The 6,000-nt window shown below is 33.6% G+C and overlaps 1 protein-coding gene across 1 annotated transcript in view; it reads left to right on the top strand.

Annotated features, from left to right (window-relative positions):
• The first annotated feature begins 1,754 nt into the window (after nt 1-1,754).
• FANCL (FA complementation group L) overlaps nt 1,755-6,000 on the top strand; it is a 116,179-nt gene continuing 111,933 nt past the window's right edge. The window contains exon 1 of the mRNA XM_038551322.1: nt 1,755-1,832. The gene's annotated coding sequence lies outside the window, so the exon portion shown is untranslated. The remainder of the gene's footprint in view (nt 1,833-6,000) is intronic.

The following is a 6,000-nucleotide window of genomic DNA, read 5'->3' as shown; positions in this document are numbered from 1 at the left end:
AACTGTCAGAGTCTGCTTCTTGTGATCCTGGGTCTACTATCCTTGGACATCAATACCATTAGGAATGGGGTAGCTATCACTATGTGACCCTAGAAAAATATCCAATTTATATATGCCCTTTCCAGAACAATAGATGTATCAAGCCAAAAAGGCTCAGCTAACCTGATGGGACAAGAAAAGAAAAAGTAAGAGCAAATTCACATACAATCAAATGTTACTGAAATTCAATATGAACTTGTTACTAGTCTATAGTACCAGATATTCTTAAAGATATTCAGTTTTATTATACTCCTAAATGAAAGGAGACTAATAAAGTGTTCCAAACAGAAGTTCAGCAAAACAAAACAAAAACAAACTTTGATAAATAGATAAAATGTTTATCCCATGGTAGTTGTTTCAGATTCATTGAATGTGTTTATTTTGTTTTTTTTTTTTTGTTTTTTTTTGTTTTTTGTTTTCATTGAATGTGTTTAAATGTGGATTGTTAATCTGCATAATATTACCTGAAGTTTATCATATAAATACATGGAAAAATAATAGTGCAATAATAAGTAGAATAATAGTGAAGCCTCATAGCAGTGGTCTTTACACATTTGCATTCACATATACCCCAGATTAAATTTCTAATTACATGTATTTCTATTGATGTCTACAATTTTTTATTATAATTTTAAGTAGATCCGAAGGATATAATTTTGGCATGTGGTAGTATTTTGTTTTTTACAACAAAGCTGTTATTTCATTCTTTTACATGTTCGAATGGAATCTAAATACCAAAGCAACTTGATACCCACCATATCAGAATAATGCATGCTATATGCTAGTGTAACAAATGAAACTCCCGATTTCAGTGCCTTAATATAATAATGTTTATTTCTCCGTCACACATGTCAATTGGAAGACATTTCAGACTCAGCTTCTTTCCATCTCATGCCTCCACCATTCCTAAGGGCTTTAGATTACTTTGATTCAAGCCAGTGAACAAGGAAAAAGAATGCCGAATCAGGCATAGAAAAGTTTTGTGAGTGAGCCACCCACTTTCCATTGGCTATAATTCAGTCACCTGGCCATATGAACCTGCAAGAGAGGGTAGAAATGCAGTTTAGTTTTAGGCCCAGGACACAGAGGAAATGGGTTAGATGTTCACATAACAGTCTCCACTGCAGTTTACTCTTCTGATCATCAAATACCCTTCCTCTTTTCACACATAAAATGCATCCCCTCCCCCATTCCCCAAGTACACAATCCAGTATTTCATCAGTCACTGAATTCATTTCAAACTCTAGGATTTCTCAGTGGTATACATTCTTTCTACTAGAATCCAGATTTTGTTTCCTTTGGTCACTGCCACCATGTCCCCATCACAAACATATGGATGCAAAATACAGTAGTGGACCAGGGATCGGATAATACAATAAGCTTACCCATTTGGAGAGAAGAATAGTAGAAGATACAAAGCAGTTATTTGCCAACAGAAGCTAGGAAATTCTTTAGGGTAGGGACTATAAGGAGCCCCTGGCCTAGCAGCAGAAAATATTTCTTGATTTAGTTTTCATTCTGCTCATTGGGAGGTCCTTTACAGTACATAAAGTTGCATTTGAGTTAAATTAGGTTTGTTGAAAATCAACTAAATAAAGCATAAGCCAAGACTATTTCTGGGAACAGATTGCCTCTGAGGCTTTACCTTTGTTGAATAAAACTGCTTATCTAACAAGTCTATTCAATTTTCTTCTGAATTTACATTTGTCTTTTAGAGTCTCAGGACAATTGAGGAAGAGGACATAATTTAGATTGTGACTTCTACCAAACCATGCACGCTAAAGTGAGCTAAGGTACTCTTTTTCAGAAAGCTGAATAAATTTTAAATATAGAAAACAACTTATACTATCATAATTTATATGAAACATGATAGTATAAAACTATATTTATTTATATTAATATATAAAACTAGTGAATAAGTATTGATGCTGTAAAGAGTCCTAAAAATTTGTGTGATTTCATCTTTTATCTTTGTTGGTCAGATTTTTATATGGAATCCCAGCTATAAAACTCAGACCAGCCAACTTTAACACATGATTTTCTGTTCCTTTGTGCCTTTTTCCTTTCACATCTTTTCCTTTGTAACCCATTTAAGGCTATAAAGGAAAATGAGATTAAAATGAATCCTCCTCGGATGGAATATTTGAAGAATATAACTATTTTATAAAAAATAATTTTATATACTTAAGATTCTGAAAGATGTTTTTAAAATCCTGCTAATTTTTTATAAACTTAAAATGTTTTTGTCATTTTGAAATGACTATGGGTGTATATAAAATGGCTTTGAATTTTGAACTGATGATATATAATAATTTCTGAATGGCAAGTACCTCCAGAAGGGAGATTATGTACATCGGAATTTGTAAGGTTTTTAGTTCATAATTTGAACATGAGCATCTAAAGGATGAATCTTTTTGGTCCATCAAACAAAATAATAAAGCCTTATGTAAAGATGTTTGCTTCAGCTCTGTTGCTTTTCCCTCCGTACTGACCATGAACTTCATCTCGCTGCAGTAATTTGTTCATAACTTTCTTCCATCATTTCCTGAAAGCATTTATTGTCCAACTAAAAGTGAACAAGACTAAATTATCTTAATTGTTGACAAAATTGTAAAAACACCCAATATCAGTATTCCACTTTATATTTCACAAACACATTTTCATTAAGTGGAATGACAATGTGAATGACATTTTCAAAGTTCTTTTTCAGATTTATTATTCAGATAATCCATATTTAACTGTAATTATTGTTTTCAAGTCCATTCTTTTTTTAAAGATTTATTTATTTATTCATTCATTCATTCATTCATTCATTCATTCATGAGAGACGCACGGAGAGAGAGGCAGAGACAGAGGCAGAAGGAGAAGCAGGCTCCATGCAGGGAACCTGACATGGGACTGGATCCCCAGTCTCCAGGATCACACCCTGGGCTGAAGGAGGCGCTAAACCCCTGAACCACCCAGGCCACCCCAAGTCCATTCATTTCTTACAAATACATTTTTAGAATTGCAAAGAACCCTACAGATCATAATGTGATTTATACAAAGTTATGTATTTGAAGTTTCTTGGCTCTTTTTTCATTTTACCGTGCTTCCTCTAACTCAGTAGATGATTTTAAGTTGGACAGCATTTACATTTATAAAAATCTTTGCTAATGCCTTCTTTAAAAAATTCATGGTGCTGTTAATTTGCTTTGCATGGAAAAATGAAAGATCTTTTATCTTTAAAATATCAACTAATTATGTAACTTTCTTCTCTTTCTCTTGACATTGTTTTGTTCTTTTCGCATATTGATATTTCATATATACTTTTTATGTAACAATACTGCATGTTCACATATGTCATTTTAATGGCTTTTAGACAGTCTGTTATATAACTCGATCATTTCTAACTTATTGGACATTAAATCATCTCCTATTTAAATATTTCTGGATTATTCTTGGGATATACTCCCATAAGTGGTTATTTGTTCAAAAGAGAACAATTTTTATGTTTCTATTGTACATAAGTATGGTGCTTTTTAGAAACACTTTGTGAATTATGCATAATAATCAGAAGTGTATAATTATCTGTTTCCCCATAGACCTGTTAACATTAGCTTTAAATAAGTAAGATTTTAGAGAATAAAAAGGGTACTACAGATATTTTTTTATTTTTTGATACAGATACTTAAAATTTCAAACATTTTGAAATGACTATATATGTATAAAATTACTTACAAACTTCTGAATTTTAGAGTGAATTTTATTTTATTTATTTTTTAAAGATTTATTTATTTATTTGAGGTGGGGAGGGGCAAAGAGGATGCAGAGAGAGAATCTGTAAGCAGATTGCCCACTGAGTATGTGTCCTGACTCAGGGTTCCATCCCAGGACGCAGAGATCATGACTTGAGGCGAAATCAAGAGTCTATTTTTTTTTAAAGATTTTATTTGTTTATTCATGAGAGACACACACAGAGAGAGGGGCAGAGACATAGGCAGAGGGAGAAGCAGGCTCCGTGCAGGAAACCCGATGTAGGACTCGATCCTGGGTCTCCAGGATCATGCTCTGGGTTGAAGGCAGTGCTAGACTGCTGAGCCACCCAGGCTGCCCAAGAGTCTGACTCTTAACTGACTGAGCCACCCAAGGACCCCTAGAGTAAATTTTAATTTATTTTTGTTTATTTAGCTATTTCTCAAAATTTTATAATTTAGCTGTTTCCACATTATGGCTAATCATGTTACTTGCTCTCTCTTACTAAATAGAAATAAAATTGCTATTTTAGCAAATCCTATTCCCATCAAGAAAGAATTCTTTACAGGAATGTCACAAACCACAACCATATCTTATTTATTTTTCATAGCTGAAGGACATTTTTGGATGAAAATATATTTGTAATTTCATGGCTTCCTTATTCTATTTGTAGGATATTTCATTACTATGTAGATTACACTATTTCCAAAATGTAAAATTGGTTCTTTATTGCTTTTTATAATGTTACTTATTCATATGATTTCTAATCCTTAATACTTTTTTTAGATGATGTTCAATTCAGTTAGTCAACAAAATACAATTTAATTAGTACTCTTTGAAGGAAAAAATTATCTTGAAAAAAATAAAAAACAGGAAAATATACTACCATAATTTTAGAAGTACACATACATGAAAATTTGTCATATAAAGTATGCATTTCATTAATAACGTAATGTCAAGTTAAAATCTTTTTTCTTTGTCTTGGGGGGAGGCAGGTGGATTTTTCAGTGTTGAAGAAATGGAAAGCAGCCCATCTCAACCATTCTCTCCTTTATTCTTACTAACTGCATTCTAAGCAATATATTTAGCCAAAAATTGTGTTTCCCAGACCTTTTACATACAGGATAGCCAATGTGACATAAGACTTGTTCAAAAAAGGACCTCTTGGAAAGCTATCATTGTTTGTCCACCTATTCAGATGGTTAGGACTCCAGTAGTGACCTTGAGACCATTATAGAAAAGCCAAGAAAATTTCAGCTCCCTAATATCAAACCCAAATTGGGATTACTCTTTCAGCTTTTTTTAAAGTTTCTCTTTTTATAATTAAAATTATCTCTGTCTCTTAAATAATGGCTTGACAACAATAAACTATGTTTATTCATCTAATATTTTCTAAACTTTACAATGTGGCTAGGTTAAGTCTGAGCTCAGAACTAAAACCTTTGGCAATTATTCACTTGATTAATGCAATGACATTCAACTAGCTACATAACAGAATTAGGTGTGAAAATGTAACTTCACTAAGTCAGTCTAGGGTAGTGTTTTTCAAACTTTGGTTTGCATCAGAATTCCTTGTTAAAACAGAGGTGTTAGACACATGCTTGTTAAAATACAGATTGCTGAGCTCGTGTCCTAGAGTTAAATGATTCAATTGGTCTGGGGTGACGTGGTCCCAGGTGATACTGATGATGCTGATCCAAGGACCACACTTTGAAAACCACCAGTCAAGGATATAGCCTGGGCATCTATGTAAATAGTTTAACATGATTGTGATGGTTGAACACAGTATCATCCTTAAGGAATGAGTTGCATAATGGAGTGTGGGTAGGTCATATCCCTAAGGAGGAGATTCTCAAATTTCAGTGTGCATTACCATCACCTGGGGGGCCTTTTAAAACACAGATGGTTAAGCCTCACTCCCAGGGTTTAGGATTCCCTAGATCTGAGACAGAGGGGGCAAAAAACGTGCATTCCTACAAAGTCCCTAAGTGTTACTAATGCTGCTGGTCCTAGGATCACATTTTAAGAACCACTGCTTTAGTGTGATTTATATCTAAACACTGCTGTAGGATCCTGTTTTCCCCATAAGTATCCAGAATACGGTCACAGTGGTTGTGAAACTTTAATCTTCAAGATGTCAAATTCCATTTTGAGGGCAATAGAGATGGGAGAGGGCACATCTTGCTCATCTCTGCGTAGCCTTGGCATATCACGATCGTGTTTTAC

This window comes from Canis lupus, chromosome 10 (genome assembly GCF_011100685.1).
Source record: "Canis lupus familiaris isolate Mischka breed German Shepherd chromosome 10, alternate assembly UU_Cfam_GSD_1.0, whole genome shotgun sequence".
NCBI classification, from domain to species: Eukaryota; Metazoa; Chordata; class Mammalia; order Carnivora; family Canidae; genus Canis; species Canis lupus.
Note: the sequence above shows the minus strand (reverse complement) of the source record. Positions and strands in the feature narration are given on the sequence as shown.